This window comes from Rhipicephalus microplus, chromosome 2 (assembly GCF_043290135.1).
Source record: "Rhipicephalus microplus isolate Deutch F79 chromosome 2, USDA_Rmic, whole genome shotgun sequence".
In the NCBI taxonomy this organism is placed as follows: domain Eukaryota; kingdom Metazoa; phylum Arthropoda; class Arachnida; order Ixodida; family Ixodidae; genus Rhipicephalus; species Rhipicephalus microplus.
Window position 1 is genome coordinate 256,567,623 of NC_134701.1, and position 20,565 is coordinate 256,588,187.

General features: G+C 43.2%; 1 pseudogene; it reads right to left on the reverse strand.

Moving 5' to 3' along the window:
- Window positions 1–17,196, reverse strand: part of LOC142794652 (cell adhesion molecule Dscam1-like) — a 118,720-nt pseudogene extending 101,524 nt beyond the window's left edge.
- Window positions 17,197–20,565: the final 3,369 nt, after the last annotated feature.

The window sequence follows — 20,565 nt, forward strand, 5'->3', positions numbered from 1 at the left end:
TACGGATCTAATAGTGCTTGAAGTGCGTCCTTGTGTAACTAGTTTTATTTAGTAAGCCTCGTAAGGCAAATTCTATTGGAGATTAAGTCACCGATACTTGTCTCTGCAGACCATTTCATTGAGCTCCACTATCTTTTAATTTATGTTTAACATAGCTTTCAGACTAACAAATCAAAACCGCCCAATATCTAAGTGGGAACCACAACAGAATAGCCTGTTGTTGAGATCTTAGGAGGGCAAAAACTGGCTTCACTTCTGCCGGCAAAGCACTGCGAGTGCTTCCACCACAGCAATTTCTTTTAAACCTCCTAGACAGTAACCAATTGCAATGTCACGCGAAGAACGACAAGCATATCGAAACGTGCAGCGCGCTCGTGACGCAGAAAGGACGCGCGATAAGAACATACACACGGAAGAGTGCGAACTAACAACCGTCACAGCTTGGCACTTAAAGAGCGAAGCTCAAACAAAGAAAAAGACGCACGGCATGACCGCTAAACTATATACACGATGAGCGCCAAGTTAGAAAATATTATCTGGGGTTTCACGTCCTAAAACCATGATATGATTACGAGAGACGCCGTGTGGAGGGCTCCAGAAACTTCGACCACCTAGGGTTCCATAACTTTCACGCTTATCTAGTACACGGGTGAGCGTGAACTAGCAACTGCCGCAGTTACTTCACGATGTTAGTTTTTGTGTGTGAGCAACGTGGTTTTCTCGCAAACGGGGCCGGTGCGGTGAGTGAAATGACTTTCGTGCTCTGTAAATTCAACGGTGGTGAAAGAACAAGACGTACAAATCGCCCCATTCATCAGATGAGTGCGTGCGCTCAAGCTGAAGTGCCAAGTAGCTCGGAGTATCGCCAACGCTAAACGGTGACTATGATAGCTCGCTATTAGCACGCTGAAGAACTTTCGGTTTGTGGCCGAGTCGTATCGCACCGTGCGCTGTGAAGCGAGAGGTATTTATGTCACTCTCGGTGACATAAAATTTTATTCGTGGTTTTTTCTCTACCTTTTGCTGGAGTTAATTTTGCATCATGTCTGCGACGAAAATACATCAGTGAAGCCATGATAGAGCTCCGCATAAAATTTTCTTGTTAAAAAAAGTGATAGGGCTGGGCGCGTGTTCACGCTATGTACAACCTGTTTGGAACGGCGAGAGCAAATTCATTTGAGCTCGTTAATGAACCACAAATGGTCGAAATTTCTGGAGTCCTTTACTAGGCGTCTCACATAATCATATTGTGGTTTTGGGATTTTAAACCTCACATATAAATCAAGTTTATTTGTGTTTATTCGACCCCTTTTTTTCGATTAACAGCGAAAAAAATGTCCTCTCGTAGTGTTATTGTGTATTGTTATGTTGTATTGTAATTGTGTATACTGTTATTGCGTTATTGTGACTGACTTTCCTTCCTTCTTGCTCAAAGGCATGGAGGTTATTATGGCCATGTGCAATACGCCATGAATTGTTAGTAGTGCTGCATCTTGGCGTCATCCTACATCCTCTACGCTAAACTTCAAGATCTGCAGATGATTACTGTATTGGCAATTTCGCATCTGATTATTGGTTCATGCGCATGTGGTCATGGTGTTACATTTTTCCTATTTACTCAGAGTGATCCGCCCATGAATAAACAGTGTGACTAGTTTGCTTTTTTCTCCGTACCCTGCCATGTGAGCATGCTTCCTTTTTTGTGCAACGTTTAGTTTCAAGTTTTTTTCATAAGGGAACCTGTGTGATGCTAAATAGACGGAAGCACTAACGTGCTTAAGCATGATACTGAAGGAAACGAATGTGAATTGGCAGAAGCTAGAGCCACAAAAGAAGTACTGACTACTTGCACACGTTTTCATGTTCCACGAAGCCAAGAAAACCAATCGTTCCCGCACGTGTTGCAAAGTCCCGTTTTATGGGCACACAGTCCTGAGTGCACATGTGTCTGGGCAAATTAAGAATTCATAAGCCAAAGGTGCAGCAGCTCGTCGCGGAGAAATTCATGAGCACGTAGAGAAGACGCGAAATGCACTGCGGATAATGTGTTGTCTTGGTGCAGCAGAGGTGGCTTGGAAAATGGAGAGCTCTATTGCGGCATTTTCCCCAAGAGAGTATGTACAGTAGGCTTAAAGCGAAAGGCTGGGTCACGAAGGAGCGTAAACAAAACACAACTTCCTCCGAAATAAATGACGATGAGTGGGCGAAGTAGTGGTATAGTTCGGGTGTTACCGTAAATAACCCGGGACATTAACCACTCGCGCATGTAAATGAGTGACAAAGCGGTGTACAGTTATATACAATGTTTATTGGTCATAGATGGTATGCTGTGTTGAGTTGTGAATTTTTTTTTCCTTCATTATTAGTACTTTGTGGTATCGGATCTAGCCTGAAGTTGGCAAAGACGAGGTCTGGGACCGTTCTCCTAATAGTTTTTGGTTGTTTCCAGTCATACGAAATGCATCGTAGACGATATCTAGACGTCATATATGGCACAAGCCAGTCGTTGTCCAGAATCATCATCGTCATCAACATCATCGTCATCGTCAGCGGTGGTTACGGCACACAACGCCAACGTCAACAGACAAGCCCCAACCATAAAGAGTTTGTCCCCTAAATGAAACCAAAACAACACGAAAGCTTACCGTTTCAACTGATAGCTCAGGTTCCTTCGTCAGTGATGTAAGGACACGCCGACAAAATTGCACGACGCAAGAGTAACATGACGCTTTCGGCTTCGTATTCACTGCCTTCGACGTCAATGCATTTCTCTCTCGAGTGCAGTGGGAGTGAGGTTGAAGCCCACACTTTGCAGAAGGCAACTTCAGTGTTTGAATGGACTGCTGTTGTTTCGTGTCCTGTCCGCTCTGGTACCAAGTAACTGCTAAGGTGTGGCAGCCACGGCCACGCCTGCCACTTTGTGACAATAACTTTAAGCCCTATTCACTCTCAAGTCACCCTTCTTCGTTTCCCCACATAGTCTACCTCTTCGTCCAAGGCATCATTGAAAGCACATTGAAATATTTAGGTAAATAAATAAATGAATAAAATAAATATTTCATAGATAAATAAAAACATATAGTTACAGAACATCACTAGGATGGCAGTGGCAAGATTCGCCGAAAGTCTAATTATAATTGCTATCACAATAAATATAACTGCCCTTACAGCGCGTATGTATGACTCGGGGAAGAATGATTGCATCTTATCGCCAAATTTACTGTCCTGCTTGAGCTCTTCGTTTCCAAATCAACAAATGGAAGAGCTTTGCAGATGGGACATTGCAAATAAATGAATTTGAACGAATTCGGCACAATGATAGCTCTAGATTCGGCGCAAGGATTCGGACCCGCTCGAACGCAATACAGTGGGGCATTGTCTAAAGCGGTTAGTTCAATTCACAAGATTTTTTCTACTCAGAGTGCTTTGCATTGAGCTTCCTGTGCTGCTGTTTGTTTCTTGCTCTTTTCTTATGCGTCGCTGCTCCGTATTCTGCACTCCAGCCTGAACTCTAGTTGCGGCCACATTTCGAAGGGCAACGAGCTTAAGCGAAGAAATATGATCAAGGCCGACATCAAAGAGGTGTCCTTCGCATTCTCAAATCTGCATTTCCGTTTTGCATATACACAGGCGGATTTGTAAGGCACGCCAAAGGCAGACGTGTTTTCCCCGTATGCCAGTGAAAAAAAAAAAGCTTGGAAGTACGCAACGTAGCTGAGCAACTCTCGCAAGCAACGTGCTCGGCATGCGATTCGCGGCCTTGGAACACTTGCACTGCGAACATCAATATTTTTAGGCTTTTCCGTCACTATGTGGGCTCTTTTCGTATCTCCCCAAGTGCCCTCATTACAACAGATGACTCGTCTAATGCAAGGATAGTCTGCGCTGCGTGATGTCGCCGCTACAGCTCATGTATAATCTGTGTCTTGCTTTGACTGTGGAATAGTATAGCATTCTTATCAGACGCCGCTGCGTCCGTTTATGCATCAGAATAGTAGGAATGCCTGCCCGCTCCAGCGATTGTTCCCAGTTGAAAGATATGGAAAGTGATGCATATACACTCACTTCATTTAAGCGGAAGCTGTTTCTCTGACCATCACATTCGATCGTTTGGGGGGCGTATAATGGATGAACGATCAAACTGTAGAAAACAAAACTGCGAAAGTGTTTGAAAAAAAAAAGCGTTTTGTTTATGTCCTTTTCTTTCTTTTTCTTTACCGCACTCCGTTGTGAACGAGGACCTGAGATATATAATGCTCTGCACTTATTCTGAATTTAAATTGCCCGTGCTTGCTCAGCATAGAGCTTCTATGCAAATGACGTGAGATTCGTATGCGCACGAGTATGAGTAGTGATTTACTGAAGCGCAGATACCAGTGCAAGAAATAGTTTTGAAAGGAAACTCATCCATAAAATACTTTTATATACTAAAACCGTAAGTGACGAAGCCATTGAACAGGGCCTAAAAATGCGAACTGTTAGTTGAGAGTGGGGACCAGACATCGTATGATGAACGAAAGAGCGGATGATGAAGAATCTATGGAAATTGAATGGGATGCTTAGTATAAATAAACACGGTTCTTGATACGCTGCGTAGAATGTCGAAATTCACAGTGTACCGTCTTTTCCGTCTAAGCATAAAATGAAAAAAAAAAGTTGCCGCCATCCCACCTTGTGAACGTGAATGTCTAGCTAAGCTGCATTAAACACTGAACATGCTGATTCGGCGGGGTGGAGGGCATGTTTTAATATTACTTCAGTGTAATGGTAGTGATAATCACTTTGTGGTCACTGTGGTATAATGTGTTGGGTTCTGCGACCATTCTCGGTAAGACTAATTTGTTCCTGTTGTCGAGCATTGTACCTACGCTGTTCTGATGTCTTTACTTCTCGTGGTCTTCCAATGGCAGTCTTAAAATGAGCTGGATAAGTGACTAGACGGGTGTACGAAAACAGAAAACACACGCGGGGAGAATAAAAAATAGTTTTAGGTCATTCGATGCCGTTGTGTGGTAGTGCAAAACAGCTGCAACATAATATTATGGAGAATGCGTGGAAGAGTTCCCATTGTTTACAGGTGCTTTATCATTCACACTGCGGTTTCGATGTTTGCTTTGTGTTTTGATTATTGACCTGAGTACTGAGCTTTATGCTATATACCTGATTTTGAAGAAATAAATAGACTTTGCTTGAAATTCCCAAAGGGCCCCTCAACCAGCCGGAGATTGAAATTCACCTGTGGCGTTAGGGATGTGCGCGAGTCTACTGCGAACGCGTTTGTCAGCTCTCTGAATACCATTGATGAAAAAGAAAGATAAAAAAATATCTAACAGCAATGTGTTATACGTAGTTGAAGCTTGCGCCGAACTGCTCAAACACTAAGAAGTAACTGTGAACTGATGTGCGTTCGCGATTATTTTGTGTATAACTGTGCGTTATTTTTGCGGGTCCTCCTTTTTGCTTGAGAAGTGCGATGCAAACGCGGAATTGCGACAGCTTTAGGGCTCACTCGTCTTTTGTGTGTTCTTTTCATGCATTTTTTGTACTTGAGTGGTAGGCTGCGAATTACTAGTTGCTTGTCTTTCTTTCTGTGACATTTATTCTAGGGCTATTAAATTCATTGTTTCGTTCTTGTGGGGAAACTGTAACTTGTTTATTTACCCGACATGTGGCGCATCAAAGGCCTCAGACACGATAGATCAAATGTATTGCTAATGCTCAGTTGTGATCTATTAAAAATATCGGTGTTACATTTACGTAAAACACGAGGAAGAAGAAAGAACATTCACGAACTACTGAAGGCACTACTTACAACTTACTAGCTCAATCAAAACATTTCATCATCACCATCATTCATATGATACTGGGTAACATCGTGTCAACAGGTCACTCGGCCATCAAAGAGTGATATACAAATAAATGTCACTCCACGTTTGAACTTCAAACTTCACCTTTCAGCAGAGATTCTGAACGTTCGCGCACATCATTGCACAATGCATTCCGTCAACGTTGGTGTGTTTTACCTGTTTCTCTTAACTCTCAGTATTCACATCACTGTGTTGCGGGATAGCTCCCTGCGCCATTGAGTACGACAGTGGCAGTGCTTGCAACCTTTTCGAGTGCTCTACAAAACTAGAAGCTAGATGCGGTAATGCCGTACAACGTGGTACGCTCGCTAATTGTTTCTTTTCCCAGCGCGGGGCCTACTACTATAGCCCGAGGCGGTGCATTCGACGATGCCTCGCAACGTCGTTAATACCAGACACGGTGATTCGTATTCTTCACTTGTTTTTCTTTTTTTATTGGCGTCTCATTTCTCCTCTCTCTGGCAAACAAGAGTGTATATAACGGAAGAACTACCGGTGTAGCCCGACAGCAACAGCGGAGCAATTACTTCCGCTGTGCATGCGCGGTACGCCTAATTACTTCCTTTAAATTGCCGCCTCTCGTTGGCAGCACAGCACGTCACGACAATCTTGCTGTGTAGACACTCTTAATAGGACGAAGGCTAGCGTCTCATTTAATGTTATTTCATTTAAACTCTAAAATTAAAGGTATGCCAGTCGACAATATCAAAAGATGCTTGCAGACATTTGCTGCAAACTGCCTTAGCGCGAATTTCTGGGAGTGGTGACTTCCCCGCAATGACACACACCTTTTTTATTACTTATTGTTTAACTCTATATTTTATTATTACATATTCACAGAAAGAACAAAGCTCATTACCGGCTCTCCTAAGGAACGACATAAATAGGTACAAGCTACTTGTAAAACCTAAATGGTTACTCCATGCATAATTAATGAATCTAACAGACAATCATGACAGAGAAGGCACAGGGGATGTTAATAGAAATAATTGTAACGCAATTGCGAAGAAAGAAAAGCGGGCAAAAAGATACCTCGCTGTGAGCAGAGACCGAACCTATGACTTTTGAATAGCGCGTCCTATGCTTTACCAACTAAGCTAGCATGGCAGGATTGTCTGTTAAATCTCAATTATCTTATGTCTTACGAAGAAAAAAAAAACCCTTAAACGTACACTCATTTCCTTAACTCCCTACATCCAATTTCATGCCAGAGACCACAGTTTGCGGTTCTGGGACATTTAAATCATGCTGCAGGTTTGCATTATTGCCATAAAAATGTTGTGCATACTCCCCGCAACAATTCGCTGCTGCTGTCACAGTCGCCGTCATGCCCCAGATATGTATGTATATATCTATGTATGTATGTATGTGTGTGTGTGGGGGGGGGGGGTGTAAGATGCCCAAAAAAGAAATAAGCTTCAAGAAAAAATTCTGAAGCACTCGACCGTAGATTCAAGCACGCGCCATGCATGGACGAGCATAATAACGTCAAACTATATATATGCACCATTTATCCCTCGTAGATCTCGCAGAAGCTTGAGCGTATTTTCTATCACACAATGATCTCACTTTTTTTTTCATTTGAAAGCTGCATTTAAGACGTGCACAAAATGTGGCCCTCTTTGTGTACCCACTTATTATGTGGAACGAAAAAAGAAGGAACACCGGTTACACCACGTGTGAGACACCATCACGTGACAGGAGACGCAGAGGGGTCATTGCATGCCCCACAGCCTAAATCAAAGATAAGTGTCTGAGAGCGTGGAGTTATTACACGGACTCTAGAGGAAAAGCTGCGTCGGAAATTCTATAACCACCAAAGCGCTGACATCTTGAAATGTTGTCAATGTTTCCATCACAATAATTTAAAGAAGCGGTAAACTTAGGCGTTTAGAACACTCCAGCCTTCGCTGTACAAATCGTAAAAAAGCGTGTTCACGTATAGTAGACGAACAAGATTTGCATGACGTTTATATCGCCTATTTTTAGGGAAAATACGCTGGCCATTTATGCAATATGCTGGGCCCGGAATGGAGGGTTTGCATGTTCGTTTGGTAGCTTGCGCCATCATCTTTGTCAAGTTGTGAGCGCGCGGTGGTGCGGCGTTCGGCCGATTGCGCCGGCTTGCTTGCCCGCCGATTGACTCGTATGCAATGCCTCGTCATTCATTTTTTTTTTTGTTGCCATGAGTCAAAAAGTCCACCTAATGTGGCAGTCTCTTTTTTCGATGTAACAGAGATCCACGAAACAGAAAGAATGGCCGGGGTTATTGCATCATGCCATGGCGTGTGCGAGTGAACGTCCCCCGAAAGTTTCCCCGAACGTCCCACGAACGTCCCCCGAAAGACTATCGTTTCATCATGGTGGCACCCGAGTGGTTATAGGTTTTATAGCATGGGCCCCATAGAAAACCTTTCCTCTAGGGTATGTATATCAACTCTGTCTAAGAGCGTCCTGTTCACCATTTCTGCCACTTGCACTGCGTTGCTCGAACACAAAAACGTAACTATGAGAGTTGTTAGTTAAAGCTTGTCCTGTGAATGCCTGCAAGTTTTTTTGGAGCGTCCTTATTTGCGCTTCAGCCACGATCGAGATGCTTGTCATCGTTCTCCGTGTGACAGTAAATTTATTGCTATTGCATTCAATGCCTCGTCCTTGTGGCAGAACGTTCCTTTTCTTAACTTTTTATATCTTACTCTCGTATTTCGAAGTACCAGCATGGTGAAGTAACAGGCTACGCGATTTTATTGTTTGAAATTAGTGAACATAGTATTAATATTTAGGGTGAACTCGTACATTAATCAAAATATTTTACCCTTTTTATTGCTATAAAATACCTCCTATCTCATAAATTTTAAAGTCGTCTTCACCTTTGAAAGAAAATTGCTGTAAAAAAGCGCGCTTGACAGGTAGTCTAATTGAAGTGATGGGTAATAGGTCGCCTGTCCCAGCAGAAGGTAAACGTTATTACGTACAACTGGAAAAGGCACTACGCTTCATGAGTAGCAGAACTAACCGTTTATGAGCTAAGAGCTACAGGGTCGTCGTTAATACAGTAAGCTTACAGAATGCGCAAACTTTAACGAGGTGCGTAGAGCCAGTAAAAAACAGTAATTGGAATGCTTTATTTTAATAACCTAATATATTTACTCCTCTTTCTTGCTTACCAGTAACCTTAGATACTGATACATAAAACATACATTTATAAATTGACAGCTGATGTAGAGTTTAATAGTAAGGAGAAGTACATTTAAGGGTTAGCATGACTTCTTTAACGCGTAGCATTGTTAAAGGAACCCTCCAACACTTTTCACGACTTCATAGTTTTAGATGTTTTTTATAGCTGCTCGCGTTCACTGACGGCTTAAGAGATAATTGCCGCAAGAACGGCAGCGATAGGGCCACGCAGTGCAAAGTCATTCAGCGTAGAGATGTCAAAATACAATGAATTCAGGGCTTACTTTCAACTCGATTTTCACGCGCTCACCTTACTGTGTTCCTCGCTCTCTGACGTCAGAAGGCTGCCCAATGAAATGAACTCACAGCCCTACCGTACAAGAAGCTCGCATGACCTATCGTCTGTTACGTATAGCGTATTAAGGATGTTGTTGCGATGGTAACAAACAATGTGGTACTTGAAGAGGGAACGACACGTCCGAAACGAGCCAGCTCGTGAACGCTTCTATAATGTTTTGTAGCTTTGCTGATCTTTCTGTTTGCAATGACGTGTAGATATCAACGCTCTTACATTTTTTTTCTTTTAGTTTCTTCAAAGACCGGCGCCCAGAGCGTCGGCGTCGCGTTTCCTCCAGAACGTGACCTTCGACACATTCTCTGACCTGCTTTGCAGTTTTCAAGCTGGACAAGTCGGAGAGTTTTATTCTGTGTAACTTTGAGTGAACAATCATACTAATGAAAAAATAAATCCAATTAATAGTAACTGCTATTTCAATGCAATGCCGCAGTCACATTTCACGTTACATTTATCGAATCATATGGCGGCAACCTTCCAGCGTCATTTCCGCTCGCAGTAGTTTTGGCGAGTGCCACTACGAGTTATCCAGTCGGCACAGATGTTTTGAAGCGTTAGAGGGCCCCTTTAAGAGAACAATGCATATATACACTCATACTTTTCATAGAAAATTATTTCTTAAAAACTTCATAAGCTTAGCCATCCAGATTAGTCGCAGGAACACAAATTAGGCACATTAATTATCACAATATTTACACCATATGCTATCTGTATTTTCCAGAAAAAAGTCTGGCTCTTGAAATGTCTTTTCTTGCATCTTTACGGTGCTTTCATTCTGTAGAGGCGAAGGGCTCCGCCATTATAGTCAAATATCACAGCCAGTGCAAGAAATAAAATGAAAAAAACGATATAAGCAAAGAAAGAAACAGTGTTATATCTGTGGGACTTTCGCGGGCCGTGAAGATTCAACAACTTCTGTATAATCGCCAGAATGAATGGCTGCTGCTTCTTAACACTCCGGGGCGATCATTTGTCATCGTGCCTCGCTGGCCGGAAAGCCACTCCCTCGCGGGCGTTACTCACGCCAAAGCTCTTGCTCGTTTCATTCTAGTTTTCCTCTGTGTTTCTCCAATTTGCTTCTTTTTTTTTCTATTTTTACACTTGCATGTGAATAGGGTCAAGGAGAAAACAATGAGCAGGAAGAGGGCCGAATTTAAGTGTGCGTGTCTTCGTTACCTTACCGCAGTTTTTATACGAGCATCTTCCTCAGCCGGATTTGAACAGGAAAGTAGTTGTTTTTCTTTTCCTGTTTCGCAGCGAAAGCTGTTCTGTGAGATCACAACAAGGGTCGCGTGTGCCGCCGGTGTCCACCGCTGCCGGTGTCCGTAACCACTATGGCGAAAAATTAAAAAATCGAATAAAATAAGAAAATACACAATCTGATTAGAACCAGGATCGCCGGCATGCCAGCACAGTATTCTACCGCAGAGCTACGCGTACCAAATATCATGCATTCAAAGTCACTTCGCTTACAGGTAACATGTAATGGCACGACGTAACTTGGTTGCTTAACATAGTAACCATTATGATTATGACATTAATTACTTTCTTCTGTAAGAACTTACTGAATATTTTCCTATAATAAATTTACAAATCAAACGATGAACCAGTATCGGCACAAAGCATGTAATAGGTGGCTGCAAAATGATAGCTTTTATTACACATACAACTTTATAGGTATTTGCGCATAAGCGTAACTGCTCAGTTCATGTTATACTTTCTGTCTAGTAAGTTTTATCAAGTAAGTTTAGCGGCTCAACTATTCATATCACGCGTTAATTGGGCAGCTACTAGCGTGCCCCCACTGCAATCCATCATCACTCATTTCCGATTCAACCACTGAGATGAGCAGTTAAAGTAACCCTGCGCTTTTGTCCAGGCACGTGTTTCTGATTAGGAACTGCACAGCCAACACATATTAAGCTTTCATTTCGTTGAGGGAGTGATTTAATTGTTTCGTTGCTTGATGTAACATACAAGGGTGGAGACTGGATAACTTCTTGTTTTGTTGGGTTGCCTCATGAAGCAGTGATGTCTAACTAAGCTTTGCTTTCTGCCATTACAAGCATTGTAGATGACTTCAAATAGCTTCAAAGGTGGCTATACTTGGCACTAAAGCATTTAATTTCTCATCTTAGCGCTACAAGCGAAGTCATAAGGTACCATCGCAAATGGAAAACTTCTTGAAGATATCTAAAACTGTTATAAATGTTGCAGTGTCTATGGTCTCAACTTCACCGTAAGGTTGACTCATTCTGACACTGTCAACACAGGACTAAGCATGGTCGCAAAAGCTTCGGGTTTTAGGAAGTGACTACCTTTACTGTGCAATTCAGCATGATGATTGCCTAGCATTTGTTTCCTACAAGCTGCAAACTCTATCGTAACAATTTTAAGCGTGTGCGAGTTCGTGTGTTTGATTCGCGAGCCATTTTACTCCTAAGAGCGTTGAACTATTGTCGGGTTGCTTGCGTTAGCAGTATGCCCAGGAAGAAAATTTTGCTTTTGCGAAAAGGTCCAGCATTGGCATTTTTTGCGTAAAATTCAGAATTTACGAGGTTAGGCCTTTACAGCAATAGAACTGCTAGCGTAAACACCTTAAAACACATTAAAGGGTACTTGATCTAGTTCTGTTAAAGAACTGGGATCGTAAAACCAAACCTGGTGATGCAAAGGCTAGATAAAAACTAATAAATCGATCAGCGCAACAAAGAAACCCAGCTCATTAAGCATAACAAAATATAAACAGACGTTTGGGAAGCCTATGTTTCTTCTTTACAGCTCTTTTCTCCCAAGTTTAGTAGCGTGAGCACCGAAAATTGATCCGGAAGTGGGCACTTGAGACATAAAATTTACCGTTTTTACAGTCACTCCCCATTGAATGCTCAATGACTTGTAAACGTAAGTGCCTTCCTCAACCCTTTTGCTGATAAACGATCCAGACCTCGCAGGAATCCTTCTCACGTCTAATGTCGTGGAAGATCAAAGGTGGCAGTGTGCCCCGTTTAAGGGAAAATAGTGACAGATTGAATGGGAAATCTACTGACCACAGGGGAATCGCAAGCTATTTGAGACGGTGGGCTTTCGTCAAACATACGCACTCCTAAGCATGTACGTTTACGCACATACAAACCCGAATGGTCGCACTCAATGAGTTGCAACATGTTGGCTATGGTTAAAGTGACCCTAATTCTAAACCATGGCCACTTTATCTACCCCTTGATTGAGCGGACGTACCTGAACAATGACACTGACAAAAGTTAAAGTGGTTCAGAAAGTGCCACGAGCTGAGAGAGCTTAATTCATCGTTTTTCTTTATATAGCTGCCGCTTTGAAGTGGTGGTGCCATTTAGTCACAGACAGCGTTTGTAACTCACACTGATTGCGACTGTACATACATACATACATACATACATACATACATACATACATACATACATACATACATACATACATACATGCATGCATACATACATACATACATACATACATACATACATACATACATACATACATACATACATACATACATACATACATACATACATACATACATACACGCATGCACGCATGCACGCATGCACGCACGCACGCACACACGCACACACGCACACACGCACACACGCACACACGCACACATGCACACATGCACACATACATGCATGCATGCATGCATGCATGCACATGGTGAAGTGGCAGACCTATTTCTCCTCTTCATGTGATAAACTGCATTTAGGTTCTTATAACCTGCAGTTGCATTAGCTTACACGCATCATCGTGCAACTTGTTAATTAGGCGTTATACCATGTCGTTATTAGCAACAAAAGTACTTGATTACATAGTCTCAATGTTAATAATCCCAAAACGCTTCCTTGTTTTTGCTGGGGATATTATTACCGCAAACGCCCTTTTCTTTTCATTCATGTTAACAGCCCATTACACGTGTAACTACTGCTTTGCGCACCCCCCCCCCCTCAATAAATGGAAACCTCCCAAATTACTTTAGAACATTTCTGTAGATTATGCGCACAACGCGAACATTTGAATTCATTCTAAAACTTACGCGGTAACCATAGATAAAGCTGGAATCATCGATAGCATATGTATAAATGCCGATGCGCTTTACAGCGTGGCAGATGACTCTATGGCTGGCGACTGTTCTTGCGGCTATCAATGCGCAGCCTTTATCGCTTGTGTGTTTAGAAAAAGTTTATTCTATCATGGGACGCAACAAATTCAAGAACGAGCGTCTGTGCAACAAGCACAATAACAAAAAATTGACAAAGGACAACATACATTACACATTTAAACAAAAGTGTCCAAGTCCGTAGCGTGTCCATAGTCCGTGGTACTAATAACTACATACACTACATATATACACCACTCACAATATGTGGAGCTTTTTAGGGGCGAAGCTTTGGATAGCGGCACCCGTTCATCCCTCGTAGCCGCTGTAGTGTGTAACAAGCATAAGATTTTGACCTCCAAGGTGGTGCCGGTAAGAAATTTCTTCTGTGCGTTGTTGAACAATAAAAATAGTGCTCAATGTACATGCCAATGGCTGCTAATGGGGACTGAGAGACAGCAGCATTCGTCTTTTAGTTAACGCGCACGCTGCGATCCCCATTAGCAGCCATTGGCATGTACATTGAGCACTATCTGAGAAGAAAGGGTTGCTACGTTATACTCGCTGGGTGTAACCAAGGAGGATTAAAGAAAAAATTTTTTAATCCTCCTTGGGTGTAACATCCTTAGTTTTAGAAAGGTTTAGCGAGCATTGAGCCGAAGTGCCATGAATACAATCAACTAGTATATACCATGAATGAACTCGAGGTGGTTAAAGGTAGGAAGTATATACGAAGCGCAAGCCGTAAGAAAGTAAAAGCCAAATCCTGTCTCTCATTTCCCATTAGCAGCCATTGGCATGTACATTGAGCACTATCTGACAGGAACAGGTTGCTACGTTATACTCGCTGGGCGTAACCTCCTTGGTTTTAGAAAGGTTTAGCGAGCGTTCGGCCGCAGTGCCACGAATACTGTGAACTAGTGTATTGCATGAACTCGAGGTGGTTGGGAAGTATATACGAAGCGCAAGCCGTAAGAAAGTAAAAGCGGAATTCTGTCTCTCATTTTCCCATTAGCAGCCATTGACATGTACATTGAGCACTATCTGACAGGAAAAAGTTGCTATACGTTATACTTGCTGGGCGTAACCTCCTTGGTTTTAGAAAGGTTTAGTGAGCGTTGGGCCGCAGTACCATGAATACAGTGAACTAGTATATACCATGAACTCGAGGTGGCTAAAGATAGGAAGTAGACCCGAAGCACAAGTCGTAAGATAGTGTGCGTGTGCCACCTCTCATTTAGTCCTAGGAACGTCCGCTGTATGACGGTGCTTCTATATGGTGAATATAGGATGAAAAGATGCGAGATGGTTGCACTTGGGGTGTTGAATAGATGGACGAACAGACACACAGACAGATGCATGGATGGACGCATGAACGGACGCAGGGGCGGCTGCATGGACGAACGCAGGGACGGACGCACGAACAGACGCATAGACGGTCACACAGACGGACGCATGAACGGATGGAAGGAAGAATGAATGGATGGATGAATGCTTCGCCCCACTCTCCATCATTCACTCCGTGGATATGCTGCCATTTTTTTTTATTTGCGGACACCAATGCAGCGAAATGTATACAGACTTCCGTATGTATTGTTCACTTTCATAAATATGTGACAGTATGGGTCAGCGCCACAGCAGCAATTCTCAAAGAAGGCTAACGTGATCCCGAGGTACACGATGGCCAACACGTTCTCACGACAAATACGCCTCTCTAATTTTTGTGCACCCGTTCCCCCTCTCCTACACCGCGGCCTTTCTTTTTCTAGTGTCACATCACGCATAAAGCGCCTGCAAAAAAAGCCTCGCGGTGCCATCAGAGTGGTTACTTCCACCCAGAATGACTTTGCTTTTCGACGTCTCAGCTAAAGAACGGCAACGTAGTGAGCAGGGTGGGTACAGCGTCATGACGCGTTGGTGAGGAAACGAGGATCTCATTTCCTCTCATCTTGTGCCCGCTAACCTCAACGTCGGAAGCAAACCGGCTCGCCATTAGGAGCCCCTCCAAGTGACTGGTACAGCCACTGGAACTAGAACGGTGCAGAAGGAGCACTGTCCTTTTGCAATTTTCTAACTGCTTTCTCTCCTTCGTCTCCGTCCGTGTTTTAACGTCTATAGCTATTTCACGCAAAGGGCGACGATTGCAGTAGAAGACTTAAGCATACAGCGGAAAGCTGCATTTTCACTTATTTCCCCAGAAAGAGAAAGCGAGCACAATCTCACTCACTCACTCACTCACTCTCTCACTCACTCACTCACTCACTCGCAGTATGAAATATCAACAGCATCGCTTGAATTCTTGGTAATTATTACTTATGTCTAACAGCATTGCATGTAAATTAATAGACGTTGCAGGAAAGAGCGCATTAGGATGGCCACGATTTCTCAGTGTATTATTTTCTAAACATAATTAAAATACGCAGTTTTATTAACCAGGTCTTAAATGACCATAACACACATTGAATGTTTTATAAGCGTTACATGTCGGTAACAAAAAACGATTAGTGTCTCTATCTGCGGCGTGTACAAAGACCTCGCACCATAAAAGAGCAACTTGTATTGAGCGCACGTTGCAGTAAAAGGTGCACCATCTAACAAAAGCAAGACGAAATCCATAAACTGGCTTCATTAGTTAAATGTAATTGAGACGGTGACCGCATTATAAAACGCCACGCATCTAGCACGACCACTGAGCGATTAGCGACTCGTTCTTAAATTTAAACTCGGCCGTCGGTTAAATGTGAACCCAAAAGAAATTCGCTGCTCTTTTCCTTTTCACGCTCGCTGGGGCCTTCTTCTCACATTATAGCTTATTCGTTGTTGCCACTTCTATTTCTTTTTGTGAGGGTTAAGCTAGAAGCTGCTTCGTTACCGCTCCTAATTTCTTTATAACGACGTCTCGCAACGTGCTTTCTTGGATCTTGCCTCGTTTTCATGGTGTTGCGCTGGCAGGCACCATCGTCATCGCAGTTGGCGATCGATAAAAGACAACTAAAGAAAGTCAATTAAAAAAATGATCGGGAAAGAAAAATAAACCTTACGCGGAGGCTCTTTTTGAAGCGTGGAATACTCTGAAGGGTGGAATACTCTGCTCGAAGTTCGGTGCTACTTTGTGTTGCAAGTAGGCACCGCTCTAAGGTGTCGGCGCGTTTTTAGTTATGCCGGCCATATCGTCAGCTGCTGGCTCACATGAAACGGAGGAGAAAGTGTGGCAGTTCGCGACTGTTCACCGTTTCGCATCGCCCACCAAAAATGACTTCAAGTTACCTGCGGACACGTTCGCAACGTGGACTTCGCGAGAAAGTAGGTGGGAACAAGTTGACTTTGAAGGAGCCCCAGGCAAGCACGTTGAGTGCTCTGGATGTTGCATTCTAGACTGTACCATATCCGCACATGTCAAAGCATGAGAATACGGTTACACTAGATGAAATCGTACAGGAATGATAAAAGAACTTTTCTAAGCAAAGTTCGTAAGTGCTTCATCGGTGAAGTGTTACTACACCTTCCAAAGACTAGAAAATAAAGCGACCTTTTGTGTTTTACAAAGAGGAGAGGCTTGTGCTTAGCTTACTGGCAGTGGGACCTAAGTTATACTTCAGATCCACGTTCACTTCAGATCCATACTTCAGATACTTCAGATACTTCAGATACTTCAGATACTTCAGATCCATAACGCGTAAGCAACCAACTTACACTGTTTAGAGATGAAACCGGCACAATGCGGCAAACTTGAGTATTGTAGCTAGAACCCGATCATCCTAATTCATCGCAATTCGTCATTGCAATTCATAGCGATTCAACAATTTGATCGCAATTTGTCAGATCGTAATATTTGTCAGAACATCGCATAGGTGTTTGTAGATGTCGATCTATGCTCGTTTGTCTTTTAACCATAAACAAAATGTTTTAACAGCTTCACTGTTGAAACTTTGTTGAACCGGGTGGCGCGAAAAAAAATTAACCAGCACGTGATCACTTCATCTTCCTTAGCCTCACTCCCACAACTAGTGTGCCGATTCGTCCGTCCATGGAATGCATTAACCGTGTTTGACGATTAAGTTACGAGACTAACAATGATGTGTAGTCACGTCACTAAGATTACGTACTACCATGTAACAAATAGTCATGTGGCTATGTCCTGTGACATCAGGAGACGTGTTCCCACCTAACAACTTACCGCGTCACTGAAACAGCGTAGCGTCATGAAACAGCTAGCCAGGTGACTGAAAATTGCCTAACGTCACGTGTCAGCTAGCCAAGTGACATTTTCTAACCATAAACCACGTAATAACTAGTTGCGTGACTCAAAATGCGTAACTGCTAGCCACGTGACAGTGCCTGCCTCAACCGTGTTGCAGCTACTCTCGTGACCAAAACACATTGGAACGCAACTGAAGATTAGGTACCATTACGTAATAGCTATAGTTGCGCGAAGAAAATCATAACACCAGGTAACAGCTAGTCACGTAAAGTATTTCCGCCAGAAGCACGAGACACATTTGTACATAGTATAGCTATTTCATGCGCAGAACTTTATTTTTGGTAGGAAGCAGAGTTTTTATTGAAAAAATGTCGTAATCTTCAGCAGAAAACAATTTTTTTCCGAGGAACAAAATATTGTCAGTTTTTGTCAGTTTTAATCATCTGAAGTGACCACAATGCAGTAAGGGTCCACTGGTCCCTTCCGGTGAAAGTGAAGCCCTCCATTTTGATAGTGGCTAGCGTTAACTACTGATAAACATGCTCTCCTGCACTACTAACGTAATGGGAACAGCATATACTTATATATCTATAAATACATCGCGAGTCCACCATCTAGGGTGCCTTGAGCACAATGGCAACCAGAACAAAGCGAACGTAAAATGCCACATTGAAGTTCTAAAGAAAGTAACGGCATCTCTGTCGGATTGCCGAAAGCATTAAAATGTGGACCATTCAAAATCCGACGCGCCAGGTTCACGTGTTTCAAGAGAAAAAGTGAAGAAAGGTGCTTACCTGGGGTGACCACCGTGCTGGAAAGAGATAGGGAACGAACCGATACCGTACAAGTACAGCCAAACCTAGCCATACTTTGAAATACTGTTAAAAAACACATATCTTGAAAAAACATAGAAAAAAGATAGGTTGTACACGAACTACTTTGTTAGTTCGAGCCTTGCACCACTACTGCAAGTTGCACTTTTTTTTTTCATCATAGATAGAATTACCAGGCAATGTAAAAAGCGATATATTCCGGAAAAAGGATTGCCCCATGCTACGATGATGTTATATGTCCATGTTTCCGCAACGTCTTCTTCTATGAACAAGCGAGCGCTGTGCTGTGCCCGTATGGTTCGTAGTGTGCCAAATTATCCTACGCGTAAACGAGAAGCACGTTCTTTCTTTTTTCGTGTGGCCGCTATAAGTCTTTTTTTTTTCTAAATAAGAAGACACCTTTAGCGTTTATTAGGATCTTACTGCTAGCGAGACAAAAAGAAAAAGATACAAAGATGAGCACAAGTAGGGAATATCGCGCTTACGTAACAGTTAATGGTGGGACAGTGGATTCCCATTAAAGAGAGACGAATTTCTCTTCCTTTATTAAAATTTACACGTCTGGGATAGGCAAAGCCTAAACCTCTCCGTGGCTTGTGTGTCATAAGTAACGAAAGAAGGAAGAGTTTTATAATTATGATATACGAGGCAAGAAGGCAGCAAGCTTTTTCTGGTCAGCCATTGTACTCGCGCGAATATAGTTTTTTTCCCTACCAGTACCACATACAAGAAACGTCGTTAACTGTACCTCGGTGGGAAATGTCGTCTTCACACACAGGAGACGCGCCACCAATGCGATCAAAGCAGCCGAGCCGTTTTCCGTCTTAAGCCAGTCGTCATAAATCATTCGCGAGCCAAGCCGTCGAGGCCCTTTCGAGTCCCCTTTTCGGGGAATATAACGTTGAACGGTGCTGGGCGTTGAGTTATGTGGTTGTCAAGTATTTAGCGGCGCCGCCAGGCCCGGCGCAACAGTTGGACTTCTTAATTCGGCAGCTTACACCATGGCCATAAAAGAGCGAAAGGAAGGCAAGGGGTGCCTTTATCAGAGCTACATTAAAATTTAAAAGGCACTTGTTTAAGAAGCTTAACTGCCTCCTTCCCTATTAATTCCTGAAACTTTTCTCAGTTTCACCAAGTATACAAAATTCAGATCTTTTCTGAGTTTGGTCGTTCGTTTTTTTTTTTCAACAATTCCGCCGGGCGGCAGCCATATAGTGTTAAGGCTCTGCGGGCGAGCCTTAGATAAAGCGAACTCCATCCTCATTTCAAGAAACGATGCTGGAGGGACTGCGCATCGATTAAGCAATGATGCCTATTAATCTCGCGCAAAGGGACAGCTCTTTCCTCCGAGTGGCTTTCGAGTGAAATTTGTGACGCGCTTCATCGCTCTGTGACTAACGGATGACAATAGCCAAGGCGTGTTGCGAAGTGTTGTATTTGCACGTCAATGTGCAATTGAAGCGATGTTTGTATTGGCGAGGGATGTTTTGTGTCGAGGTGCCGGGAATACGTTTCCAAAGGATTTTAGATGTTACAGGCATCCGGCATCACTCAGCGTCGGCTGTTTTCTAAGCTTCGATAGCCACTTTGAGCACAGTTATTATGATCTGGCATAAAAAAAAATGGCAGCATATCCACGGAGTGAATGATGGAGGGTGGGGTGAAGAATTCGTCCGTCCATTCGTTCTTGCTTCCGTCCGTCCATGCGTCCGTCAGTGTGACCGTCCATGCGTCCATCAGCCCGTCCGTGCGTGCGTCTGTTAGTGCGTCCGTCCCTGCGTTCGCCCATGCAGCCGCCCCAGCGTCCGTTCATGCGTCCATCCATGCATCTGTCTATGTGTCCGTTCGTCCATCTATTCAACACTCCAAGTACCACCATCTCGCATCTTTTCATCATATCTTCCCCATATAGAAGCACCGCCATCCAGCGGACATTCCAAGGACTAAACGAGAGGTGGCACACGCACACTTTCTTACGGCTTGCGCTTCGGGTCCACTTCCCACCT